Source organism: Pogona vitticeps, chromosome 2 (assembly GCF_051106095.1).
Source record: "Pogona vitticeps strain Pit_001003342236 chromosome 2, PviZW2.1, whole genome shotgun sequence".
NCBI classification, from domain to species: Eukaryota; Metazoa; Chordata; class Lepidosauria; order Squamata; family Agamidae; genus Pogona; species Pogona vitticeps.
Genome location: NC_135784.1, coordinates 247,213,845 through 247,227,466, shown reverse-complemented (window position 1 = coordinate 247,227,466; position 13,622 = coordinate 247,213,845). Strand labels below are relative to the sequence as shown.

At 40.1% G+C, this 13,622-nt stretch overlaps 1 protein-coding gene across 2 annotated transcripts in view; it reads left to right on the top strand.

Annotated features, from left to right (window-relative positions):
* Positions 1-3,457: 3,457 nt before the first annotated feature.
* Positions 3,458-13,622, top strand: part of LOC144586986 (uncharacterized) — a 71,092-nt gene continuing 60,927 nt past the window's right edge. The window contains exons 1-2 of one of the 2 annotated variants that reach the window (XR_013542100.1): positions 3,458-3,576; positions 9,280-9,347. The gene's annotated coding sequence lies outside the window, so the exon portion shown is untranslated. The remainder of the gene's footprint in view (positions 3,577-9,279; positions 9,348-13,622) is intronic. The other variant, XR_013542102.1, reaches the window with a different exon arrangement.

Genomic DNA, 13,622 nt, shown 5'->3' with positions numbered 1-13,622 from the left:
ATTAAGCAAGGAAGTTGCCAATCCTGGTTGAAAGAATAACTAAGCACGTATCCGCTCGGTCATAAGGTTCATTACTGAAGAGCGTCTGTGGTTTTCAAAACTACAGTGTAAAAAAAATCTTTTGTGGAATCTGAGGCTTATGAAGTAGTTATTGCATTATAATCTTACCCTTTGTTTTTTTCTTGTTAGCTTGTTTCTTTCTTTCTTTTATGAGCCTCCAGTGCAGGATGTGTATATATTTCACACCTGGGTAAAACTGATCAATTCCTGTCTTCATAGTCTTCACGTAAACTGAAATTGCCCAGCCATATCTAAATTGTAGGATGTGGTCACTTACCACTATTATTTTTATTCTAGCAAATAACCCAGGTGACTTGGTTGTACTCTAGGAATGATGCAAGTGCTTGTGTTACTTACTGGAAGAAAAAAGACATGTCATCTGCCCACAGGTCCACTGACATGATACACAAAAGCAGACTCATTTCTCTCTCCGGTGCTCTTTTGTTGTGGATTCACAGCCTCCAGCATTGTGGTTTGGAGGCCATGAAGTTCTCTACCAAGCCACATTCTGGAAATATATACCTCTCCTACCCACTGACACTGAAGACATTTTCCCCTTCTGTCCTTAATGCCGTGTAGGCCACGGAGAGCATGGCTACTGCTACTCCCTTCCTACAAAGGAGCATCTTCTGAACAGTGAAGAAGTTAAAAGCAGTTCAAGATCAGGAGAAAGACTCCTCTTGTGGCCTTCTATTTATGCAGTAGAATTGAGTCTAGCTGACTGCTCTTTTTCCATAATTGTTTCCAAATCAGACGCGATCTAGGCTCAGAACATATATATGGCACTTTTTTACTATACAATATCCCCAACCAACAGAGCTAGTCGCCATGATAGACAGGAGGTTGTAGGAGTTACACTCCAAAAAGTAATTTTGCCCACCTTAAGGCGATATGGGCAGTTCTAGGGGAGAGAACTGTTTGAGAACCCATCAATCGCAGGTCCTTGATATGCTTGGAAAGGGCAAAGTTTAGACTTTTCATACTACTTATCCTTGTTTAGACCAGAAACAGAACTTATAGAACTGAACACATGTTAGTATTGGAGAGATGTAATTCACTTGGATGAAGGGAGTGCAGGGAATACTTCTATTAGCAGATGACATAAAATTAGGTGGAATAGCTAAAACCTTGGAAGACAGGAACAAAATTCAAAAAGATATTGATACGCTTGAGCACTAGGGTGAAAACAACAGAATGAAATTTAACAAGAATAAATGCAATCTTCTATACCTGTGAGGAGAAAACCAAATGCACAATTACAAGATGGGGGATACTTGGTTCAATAATACTACAAGTGAGAAGGATCTTGGAATTGTTGTAGAACAAAAGCTGAATATGAGCCAACAGTGTGATGTTGCTGTAAAAAAGGCAAATGCTATTTTAGGATACATTAACAGAAGTGTAGTCTCCAAATCCTGTGAGGTACTAGTTCCCACTTATTCAGCACTGGTTAGGGTTCATCGAGACTACTGTGTCCAGTTCTGAACACCACAATTAAGAAGGATGCGAACAAACTGGAGCAAGTTCAGAGAATGGCAACAAGGATGAGCAGGAGACTGTGAAGAAAGACTGAAGGAACTGGACATGTTTAGCCTTGAGAAAAGAAGAATGAGGGGGAGATATGGTATTAGTTTTCAAATACTTGAAAGGCTGTCATACAGAGGAGGGGCAGGATCTGTTGTCAACCATCCTAAGGTCCAGGACACATAACAACTAGCTCAAGCTACAGGAGGTCAGATTTAGACTGAATATCAGGAAAACCTTCCTGTTAGAGCAGTACAACAATGTAACCAGTTATCTTTGGAGGTGATGAGTGCTCCAACTCTGGAGGCATTTAAGAGAAAATTGGACAGCCATCTGTCTGATCTACTTTGACTTGGATTCCTAAATTTATCAGGAGGTTGGACTTGATTTTTATTTGTTTGTTTGTTTGTTTGTTTGTTTGTTTGTTTGTTTGTTTATACTCCGCCTATCTGGTCATAGCGACCACTCTAGGCAGCTTACAACATACAATACAACACAAATATAAGAAAAAATTATAACACAATTAAACAATTCTGCAAGATGGAAAACATATGGAATGAATCAAATAGAGTGAGGAGGGGAAAGAATCAGGAATTAACTGGGGGTGGGGAAGGCCTGTCTAAACATCCATGTTTTTAATTGATTTTTAAAAGTACCCAGCGAGGGAGCCGTGCGAATCTCTGGAGGCTGATTGTTCCAGAGGCGAGGAGCCACCACCGAGAAGGCCCCGTTTCTTGTTTTTTTCCTTCCAGGACTTCCTCGGCATCAGGCTCCTCAGCCTCACCTCCTGACTTGCACGTGTGACACGGATAGAACTAGGTGGGAGTAAGCGTTCTGCCAAGTATTGAGGCCCTAAACTGTTTAGGGCTTTATACGTATGCATCAAAACTTTTAAGTTGACACAGAACCGAATGGGCAGCCAATGCAGCGCAGCCAGAATAGGAGAAATATGGTGGTATTTTCTCACTCCGCTAAGGAGTCTGGCCGCCGCATTCTGCACCACTTGGAGTTTCCACGTCAACTTTAAAGGTAGCCCCACATAGAGCCCATTACAGTGGTCTAATCTTGAGATTACGAGTGCATGAACCAAGGTAGGCCCCTTCCCATTTTTTCCTATGATTCTAATTCAGGCAGACCTTTGTGCCTTAGTCATCAGACTCCAAAGGAATCCCATGCTTAAATCCTGAAGAACAAAACCAAAACAAATCAAGCTACTCTGCAAACTCTCAGAAGAGAGAGAAGCTCTTGCTGTGACATTCCCACTGAAACAGGCCATTAAGGTTCTCCCTTCCTAATGATGGGTTATCATGTCTGTTTCTGTCCTTAGTGCTTCTCCTGAAGGCACAACACTACAGATTTCTACACTGGAGTAGAATCACAATCAGGATTTGCTAATCCTTCTCTGAAAAACAAGTCAGGAGTTAGTTAATACCTGGTTTATCAGAGAGTCACTCAATTGATTCTGTTCTGCTGTTAAGCAGAAGCTGACAGCCCGTGGCACATACTGGGCTAGCAGAGACGGCACAGGAGCTGGAAGACAGGATGTTGCCTCTACAGCCACCCTGTTTTCCGTGGGTCTAGTTTTCCCATGGCCAGCACGTAAATACAATTCAGCTGTCAGTCCTGGTGAATACAAGGGTGGAGGCGGGGACACAATTTTGTCCTTTACTTCTGGCCACAAAATGTCTTGGGGCAGTGCTGGCACTACTGCAAGCTTTCTTATATAGTTCATGAAAGGATTCTGCTTGCAGCTCAGTTAGGAGGATGACTAATTCTTTCTGTATTTGAGTGACTCATTATTTGTTCTGAGAAACAGCCTTTCTTAAGTCACAGTGCCCACTCAATTATTTCTCTCCCCCCCCCCCCAGTCAAATGTACTGCTTATCAACTCAGGCAGAGTCATGGCACACTTACATCTGTTTTGGGAAATTCTCCTGCCGTTGTCTTCCTCCATGTTTTGTTAATCAACTCTTAGTTCTTATGCAACTAAAGGTAAGGAAAGCTAGCTGATACTTGCATTTCCATGGAGAAGTTCATGTTGTGTCTTGAATTGAACAGACCTTTGATTTCTGAGCATTTCTGTTAACCTTTTCTTGAACTAGGCCGGGAAGGCTCCTGAATTTAGACACTGAGCAGACAATACCTCTGGGCTAATTTCCTCTTTATGATTTTAACACAGACGCTAAATGTTACATCTTATGCATCTTATGTGTTTTTGTGTATACAAATCTGATGTTCTGAAGTGAATGCTTCTGGTTTATACAATTAAGAATTGTATGCACACTGTGCCTTAGCTTTATTTTGAGTAGGTGCTGCAACCAGGAAATAGTAAACATTATCTCTTTTTCCCCTAAAAGTCCAGTTTGGTAGTTGTGCCACTGTGCTGCTGCCAAATTAACAAAGAAGCTCCAGGCATCTTAAAGACTAACTGGAATAGACCTTCATGAACTGCAACCCTCTTCATGTGTGCACATAACATTCTACGTACCAGTAGAGAGTTCTCTGTATTTGCCTTTTGCCTCGCATGTTTCTCAGCAAAGCCCTTGGCATTTCTCTCTCTTTTCCACCATCTCTGAGCAGTGCAGAAAGCAACAAAATAATTTGCACTTTACCGTGGCACCCCACCAAGAGACAGCTTGGTAGTAAACCAGAATCTGCAGGCCAAATGAGCACCTAGATTTCTAGCTTCTTATCTTCTGAAGATAGGATGCCATGCTTATCTTGAACGAACCAGCAGTAAAAATGTCTTCTGATCCCACTGCTGCTGCTTCTGCTTCTTGGAGATGGGATCATGTGGAAACACCTTACTTTGGATTTGGCAAGGTGACATCGATAACTCTATTTCCGTGGTTGAAATCCTAGTGGCAATGTCTTCATAACTTACTGAGGCTAATTGTGCCAAACTGACAAAAGTGCTGAAACACATCTCTGTTGTGCAGTGGGATATGTGAGCAGGCACATGAGTATGACATACTCCCCCTCCTCCATTTATGCTTTTTGACCATAATTTCCAGAATACTCCAGTCAGTATGGGCTAGTGTCCATGGTGGTACTGGGATTCTGGGAACTTGACACCCAAAAAATAACTTTTCCAGGCTCTGGGTCTGGTGAGAGACAAGTCAGAGTGACTGGAAAACAATTGGAGAGAGCAGAGATGTTGTCCTGACTTCCAGCACATGGGCTTCAACCAAGCAAGGGAGGCAGAAGCCATAGTACCTTACTGAACTCTAACAGAGTAATTTCCAGCCATTTATGCGACGTGACAGCTCAGGGGTTAGTATGTCTGTGTTAGGTTCTAACTCCTGGTACAGCGTTAACAAAAACGGTGTATGTTGCTCTCCATGTTTCATAATTCAAGTCCTGGTTTTCTCTATAATTTAACATTCTGAAGACAACGACTCCACATTTTAGATGAGAGCCATGCTTCTTGGGCCGTTCTTTGTATCCATTAAATTTCTTCAGACAGTGATCAAGGATAGTGTTGCTTGGGCCATTTTGAGTAATTCTGTATGAATATCTTCCCATAAGTTTTAGACTGTTATGGTTTTCTGTACTCAGAGTGTGTACCATGTCTTTGCCCTTGTAAGTCTTACAGCATCTTTCTACAATGGATCCCTCATCACTGTCTCTCCATTTCTCATGGGAAGCCAAAGCTGTATAACAGTAGTTTATGAAAGGGGACCTAGTGATCTGAACCAAGGGTATCTTACCTCACCTCCTTTAGTTGCCTTACTACACTTCTTTTTAATGCTAAAATTGTGTCCAGTTGTTGTTGCCTTACACATCACAGTAATTACTGTCATTGAACTGTGCATTTGGAACTATTAAAGAACTTGTTACTGCTTTTTTCAATCTCTATACAGTCTCTGAAAAGCCACCTTTACTCAAAGTAACAGCATACTCCATTCACCACCATGCTAAATACAAGTTTTTCATCTGCATTGAGGGCCCTTTCAAACAACGTCGTATGGAACCTTCAAATTTTCCTTTTTAAATACAGTGGTGCCCCGCTTGATGATGGTAATCCGTTCCAGGAAAATCACTGTTAAGCGAAATCGTCTTCAAGCGAAAAAAAAAATTGGAATGCATTGAAAACTGATTGATGAGTTCCAATGGGGAAATACCTCATTGTCCAGCGAAGATTGCCCATAGAAGACCACCTATCAGCTGTTTAAAATCACTTTCTTCCAAAGCAGGGGTCTGGAAAACAGCCATTTTGCGAAGGGAGAGAAGCCATTTTACGAAGGGAAGCCATTTTGCAGAGCAGGAAAAATCGTCATTTAGCGAACAAATGGTTCGTGAAGCAGGCTCCTAATCGACGTCAAGTGAAAAAACCCCATTGGAACCATCATTTTGTGATTGCAATAGCAATCGCAAAAAAACTCATTGTAAAGTGATTTTGATGTCATGCGGGGTAAGCGTCAAGCAGGGCACCACTGTACCGTGTTTCCCCGAAAATAAGACGGGGTCTTATATTAAATTTTGCTCCAAAAACACATTAGGCCTTATTTTCAGGGGATGTTTTATTTTACGGTCATATCATTTTCTGGCTGCTGCACAATGGTAGAGGGCGGAGTTTCACTTAACTAGGGCTTATTTTTGGGGTACGGCTTATATTACGAGCATCCTGAAAAATCATACTAGGCTTATTTTCAGGTTAGGTCTTATTTGGGGGGAAACAGGGTAGCAGGCTTCTGCGTTTGAAGGTTTTTCTCTCATTTTTAAAGATACGATCATCACCTTCGAAAGAATATGAGCTAGGTCTTGTTCCAATTTCTCATGTCTGTATTTTTAAATACAATTAAGAAAGTATCCAGTACTTTCTGTATCCAGCTAATTATAGCCAACTTATCTTTGCTACTTGATTCCTACTTGAATGCACACGGTTTCCGAGCTTTCTGAATGAGCATCTAGGTTCATCTTTTATTTTGCGATAGAGGCAGCATTGGCCACCCTGGTGAAATGGTCTCTACATGGAGGAGAGCTTGGATTAGTTACTTTTCCATGCTCTGATGAAGATTCATGGGGGAGTTAATAAGCAATGCAGCTGTCAAGCAGCAGGGGTGAGTGAGCAATTTCTGAGGGTCTGAGGGGAAAAAATGTCCATTCGTTGTACTCACCAAGAACTTGTTGCTATGTGTTATTAAGTCACCTAAGGCTTGTGGTGACCCTATGAATAATCAATCTCTAAAATATGCTGTCCTCAATTACCTTGCTCAGCTCTGGCAAATCCAAGTCTCGTAGCCATCTCATATTTGGTTTTTCCTCTTTTGCTGTTGCCTTCCACCTTCCCCGGCATTATTCCCCCCCCCCCCCGAGAATCCCATCTTCTCATGATGTGCCCAAAGCAGGACAACCTGTTTCAACATTTTTGCCTCCAGGAAATTCAGGCTTGATTTAATCTAAGACCCACTTGCTCCTCTTTCTCCAGAATATCTACAAAGCTCTTCTCCAGCAACACATTTCAAACAAATAATTCTTTTTCCTGTCAGTTTTCTTAGCTGTCCAGCTTTCTCACCCATACATGGTGATTGGAAGTGCAAGAGTATGGATGATCTTGGTGTTGTGTCCAGTGTCACATCCTTACACTTGATGATCTTTTCTAGTTCCTTGATTGCTATCCTTCCCAGTATCAGTCTTCTTCTGATTTCTTGGCTACGGTCTTCATTTGGACTGATAATTAAACCAAGGTGTACAGAATATCTAACTATATTAATTTCTTCATTGTAAATGCTAAAGTTGTTTTTCCTCTCTGTAGTCATGATTTTGGTCTTCTTAATGTTCAACTGCAGTCCTGCTTTGACACTTTCTTCTTTCACTTTCACTAAAAGTCATTTCAAGTCATTGCTGCTTTTTGCTAGAAAAATAGTGTCATCTGTGTATCTTAAATTGTTATTTCTTCCAACGATCTTCACTCCTCCTTCACCTGAATCTAGTCTGGCTTTTTGTATGATATGTTCTGCATACAGATTGAAGAGCTACGGGGATAAAATGCTCTTCTGTCTGACAGCTTTGGCTGTATGAAACTATTCTGTCTCTCCATATTCTATTGCCAAGATTTACGCCCCCAACACACAACACACCCAAAAAGGAAAACCAAATGAGTCCACTTCTAGTTTCATTTTTGTGGGCTTTGGAGTTTCAGGAGTTAAAATGCACTCTCCATTTTAACACATCCTCCAACGCCTAGAGGCTCAAGAGCAGCAAATGGTTGTTTTGCATTTTTTCCCCAGCAGAACATTCAAGGTGCACTTGGTCCACTTTGTCCTGTCATGATTTAAATCATTTCACAGACATTGTCTTACTATAATCCTTTTAAGAATCTGGCAAAGTAGTCCAATAGCAATAATCCTGGTATTGTGCATGGAACACGGAGACAGACAGTGGCATGATTAAGACCACCTTGTGTGATAAGGAGAGAAAGAAGATTCATGCCAGGGATTGCATTTTGCAGCCTCTACACCTAGGAATAGGCTTGGGATTTTTGGATTACTTAGGCTACAAACCCCACGAGAGACCACATTTAAATGTGGTCCAGCTGGAGAAAAGGCCCTACTGCTAGCTGGAAGGAAGTTAGGGTGGAGCTAACCTATATTAAACCTCACAGATTTGCCAGGCAGGCCTTTTCTCCAGGTGAGCCTCATTTGGCTCTGTAGGTGTAGGTCTGTCAGGTGAAAAACCCGGAATGGAGAATCATGGGATTTGTAATAAAAAAATCTCATGTCTACTCAAGAATGTCTGCTTTTTTATTCTTCCATACTTTTCAGTGGCCTTTGATAACAACAACGTAGATGGAAATTTCTGTAACATAATTACAGAAGAAGTGTACCTTTTAGCGGCAAATTGCCTCAAGTTAAGAAATCTCCTTAGCCATTCCCTGTTGCATGCCGAACAGCACACCATGCAACACATAACATCTATGGAGAGTTTTTAACTTACCACAATTTGCCTCTAAAAATTATACCTTTTGTGTAACTGTGTAACAGGATTTGGGCCGTTCTGTTATTCCTTTTCTTATAAGGAAAAAAAACCCCGCTAACTTTTCCCATTTGAAGAAGGCCAGTTTTCTTGACTTCTACACATGCAATAATTCTGTTGTGAAAGTAATTATAAACCTGATTGCTCTCTGTGATTGTAATATGTAACTCTAGCTGACCTGGAACAGGGCTCTTTTTACAGCTACTGATGTAACAATTATATTTTTTCCACTAGTTTTTCTGCTTGTTAACTGCCTACGTGCTCTGTTTAGAGATGTTTCCTCTTACATGGGCCTTCTAGCCTGAATCTGTTTGATCCCAGTTATTCAAGAGTTTATACATATTTCCAGTTGGTTTGCCAAGTTATTTAGAAGCATAGAAGCGGGTGGAAAGATTTTCCATGCTTTAAAGCTGGCAACAATATTTTGCTCTGTGTGTAGTTTGTTTTGGCTGCCTAGACTTCAACCATGCCAAACATTTGAGTTAGTAGTGAGGGTGTGTGACAGTGTCTCATTGGGTCTGGAAAGTTTCCAGAGAATTGCAGTAACCAGGTGTTCATAGAATGGAGCTATTTACAAAAGGTGACATTGAGTAAAATGGGATAGAGGCACTGGATGTGGATAAGAAAGAGTTTTATATCATGATGGTCATACCCTTTATGCAACTGGTATAATATCTCAGTGGGAAAGAAACCTTTGCTTTCACCATTTCTTTTCAGCAGAGGTAAAGCCAAAATGAGGAGTTGACACAACTGTGAGAGACAAAATTCAAGAGAACTGGGAAATCGTGAGTGAACGTCTCCTTATACTATATATAAAACATACTGGATTCAGTGGGGCCTACTTTTAAATAAGTGAGCACAAAATTGCAGCCATAATGAAATTGTTACAGCTATTTCTACCATCCATATTCCTTGGCCAAAATCTTACTAAGATAAACTATGTGAGTAAAGGCAATTGTCCCGTGCTTTTTCTCTTGCAGCAGACCTTTTTATTTATTTATTTATTTATTTATTTATTTATTTATTCATTCATTCATTCATTCATTCATTCTATTTATGCCCCGCCTTTTGAGTGACCACCAGTCTCTTAGCCAGTGTGAGATTCAGCACCTGACTGCGAGGTTGCTGCATGTGGGATGGCGCTCTCAAGATTGTCCTTTGGCCAATTAAAGGCTTCTTTGGAGAGACTGATTTTTTTTCCTATCAGTCACACTTAAAGACCCTTGTTATTAGCTGCATACATTTTAATTTTTTGTCTGCCTTTTTGTTACGTCTATAGATATTGAACAGAGAATTTAAAAAGGAATTGAAAAAGGAATCACCACATTTGTTCAAAAATCACTAATTCATTGATTCATATTCACACAAATCAATGCCCCAATGAATACAAATCAATTAATTTTTAGGAATTTTTGATTCGTTGATTAGTTTGGCTATAAAACAATCCCCCCAGGCACCTATAAATATGAAAATTTTAGAGAAGCTTCCTTTGGTGAAGATTGGGTTTCCTCAAGCCAGCTGTTAAGTGGCACTTTCGGGGGGGGGGACATTTTGTGGGTATATATCAGTAGTAGAAATACTTATACCTTGGATATCTGAAACCCAAACTTCACCAAACTTGTAGAAATTGTAGAGGAGAGTCATGGGGAACTCCTCTGTGATTTTGATGTCTCCATGTGCTTTGGGGGAACTCTCTTGGGGGGGGGCTCCTTGTGGGTGTATAACATGGACATTCAAAACTCAAACTTCACCAAACTTGCTGGACTTGTAGAGGAGAGTCAGAGGAAGCTTCCCCATGAATTTGATATCTCTAGGTGTTCAGGGCTATTTTATAGAGTTTTAAACTAAAAATGAATTGACGAATTGGTTCATCTAAAAAAATCATAAAATTTTAATTTGTGATTCATTGACCTTGACCAATCATGAATCAAAACAAATCATGATTTTTCTGATTTCTGTCCATCTCTAATGTTGAACTCAAGCTTTGCCTAAATTATTACTTTTTCAGACAAATGACTCTTTGGAGACAGGGTAGCATTCTCTTTCTCTGTTTGTTTAGCCTCCTACTTTTTAGATTCATCTAATGACTTCTCCCTGAATGCTGCTGGATGCCAGACACGATGAAGTGAACAAAACAACTTCCTTAAAAATTCTAATCATGGGACATTAGTGACCTTAGGGACACCAGGCTGATTAACACTGCTGGAAGGTTCCATAACTTTGCAAAAAATGCTTGTCTTACAACTTCCAGAGTCTGTAGGCTGGGAAATTCTTCTAGACATTGTAGTCCAAAGAAGTACATTTTAAAAGGTCTGGTTGGACTACAGTTCCTAGCACACCCAGCCAGCATTGGCCAGTAAATGATGGAAGTTTAGTCCAACACGTTTGAAATACTGTTCTATGAGAACACAGTGGTTATTTTACAAGGTTCATAAAGTGGAGCATGCTGGGCAAAATTAATTTATGATGACGTGGAAATGGATAGGAAGCACTGCAATGCATGCCATAGACTATTTTGGGAGAAATAGCTTCAATTCTATTGATTTCCAGTGAGCCTGAAAATGAAGGGTGGTATCTATGGTGTCACTGTGGCTGGTTGACTGTAGGACTTATTGTTGTGTTTGCCAATGTTTATCACATAGTGCTTTAACAATAAAATCATAAACATATGACATTTCGTCATACATGGCTTCATGGAGTTAAATGGAACCTCAATGATAATCTATTCCAACATCCAGTAATCCAGGTTATCCATTGCTACTGCACAGCTAATAGACGATCACCCGGCAGATACTTAAAAACCTTTAGTGAAAAATAATCCATTACCTTCCAGGGAAGTCAAACAGTTTACATAGTCAGGAAAGCATAATACTTTATCCCATCATCTGTGTACAGTATGCCCGCTATCAGCTCTTGACTGACTGATAGTAGATGGGTGGCTCAGTTTTCACACCCTAAGAAATCTTCTGGATCACACTTTATATCATTGCCATTGAGTGGTGGAAGATACACAGCTTGGATGTGTAAGGAATCTTTTGAAATCTGCAAATATTAGATGCAGTGGAATGAGGAAGCAAGGTTTGCAACTATAACACAATAGATGATGCAAACAAACTGACAGCGGTGCTTTCTTTCAAAGCCTGTTGATTCCATTGGGCTGGATTGATAGAGAGTGAACTGCTGCAAGGGTGACACTAGACTCCACATCACCACATGTGACCTCTTGTTTCTCTCCCATATTGACGCAACTGAGAGATAAAATTCAAGAGAACTGGGACACTGAGTCTACAACATCATAATGAGAATTTTTTATAACCAGGGTTTTGTTGTCCCATTGATAAAGCTTCGGTTATATGAGACTGCCATGGGTAGGGAGATAACAGAGGTATGGGGAGAATGTCCTGGGACTGAGTTTGTGACGCTACATTGGTTCTGTGTTGATTCTGCCTGTTTTGTGTTTCCATCTGTGGAGGGAGGCCTGAGTAGAGGCATCATGTGCACTCAAGTTGGGTGGGTTTGTGCCTTTTGCACATGAAATGCTGGGAGGTGGCATCACTCCCTTCTAATAGCCAGATCTTTTGGGAGCCCTTCAAATTTCAGCACAATGGGTCAAAACCCTAGTCATTTTGTCCTAATTATGGCATTTCTACTGGGGGTGGGGAGAGATGTCAAAATTCTCATTGGAGCACAGAAATTCAGGAGGAATTTTTCCCCTATCCACTAAACCTAATCCCAATCATGAACCATAACCACAAACCTAACCTTTAAAACCTTGGAATTCATATTTGAGATCAGAAAAGACCTTTGGGTAGTGTGGGCAGCATATTAAATAAATAAATAAATAAATAAATAAATAAATAAATAAATAAATAAATAAATAAATAAATAAATAAATAAATAAATTCTCCCTAATTTATGCAATGTAACTTTTTGAATAAAAAATTATGGCAGAAGTGACTTTTTAGGATATGCTGAAAAGTTTATCTTGGAGAAGAGAGTGGTTGTGCTTTAATAATTAAGAGATTGTGATGACAATGAAGCTGGCAATGTTCACAGCAGGGGTTGGAAAGATATGGCCCATCAGGTGTTGCTGAGCTGCTACTTCTCTTTGCTTTAGTCAACCCACCCAATTATGAAGCATTATTACAATCCAGAAACAAGTGGAGGGCCCCATGTGCTCCCGCTCCAGTTTATTTGTGCTTTGTGGCACCACATATAATAGTTTCTGAACTTGGAAAAGCTACTCTTCCTAGCCGGCATGGTTAATGTCCTTAAATATATGTGAATTACGTACTGTGTTTTAGGATTGGGCCATAAAGACATACTTGCTGAATGATTTTTTTAAGAAAATCAAATTGCTGTTGGAAATGTAGTGTGCGTTATATGTGTTTGCTTAGCAGAAGACACCTTGCCAGGAACATTCAATAGGCTGTTGTGTTTACAGCTCTCTGAGATGGATGAAGATCAAAAACTGAAAATAGCTTTGACTTGTACAGTATTTGAAGAAGCTTAATGTACTTCTGCCTGTTTTGAATCAAAATCGGTATTAACAGAGATGAGGTGGAAATCTGAACAGTGAGGCTTTCATAATGCCCGTTCTCTGTTGGGGTCAAACCAGGAACAGAATAAAATTTAGTTGCTTGGGATGGGCACATATTTGCTGATATAGGTCAAAAGGGCAAAAATCTCAATTTCCAGCACTTGCCCTGTAAAATAATCCCACAACATATTTCTGCCTTTAATGTTTATTTTCTCTTGGGTAAATTTTGTTTTATATTACATATATAAACACACACACACATATACACACACTATACACTCTCTAAGAAGCAAAAGCCAAAGTTTGTGGGGTTTTCAATGTTCCGTACTTGTGTGCTACATGTTTCATTTAGCATTAAAGTAACGTGAAGATGCCTTGCAAATGGAAACATTATATTACAGTTTAATGGCACAGCATGAATAATCTCTGGTTGGTTACTACGTTGTAAGCGACGATGAGGACAAATAATGCCTTGCATATACTGTCAGCTATGGTGAAAGTCGTTGTACATGTGTAGGTT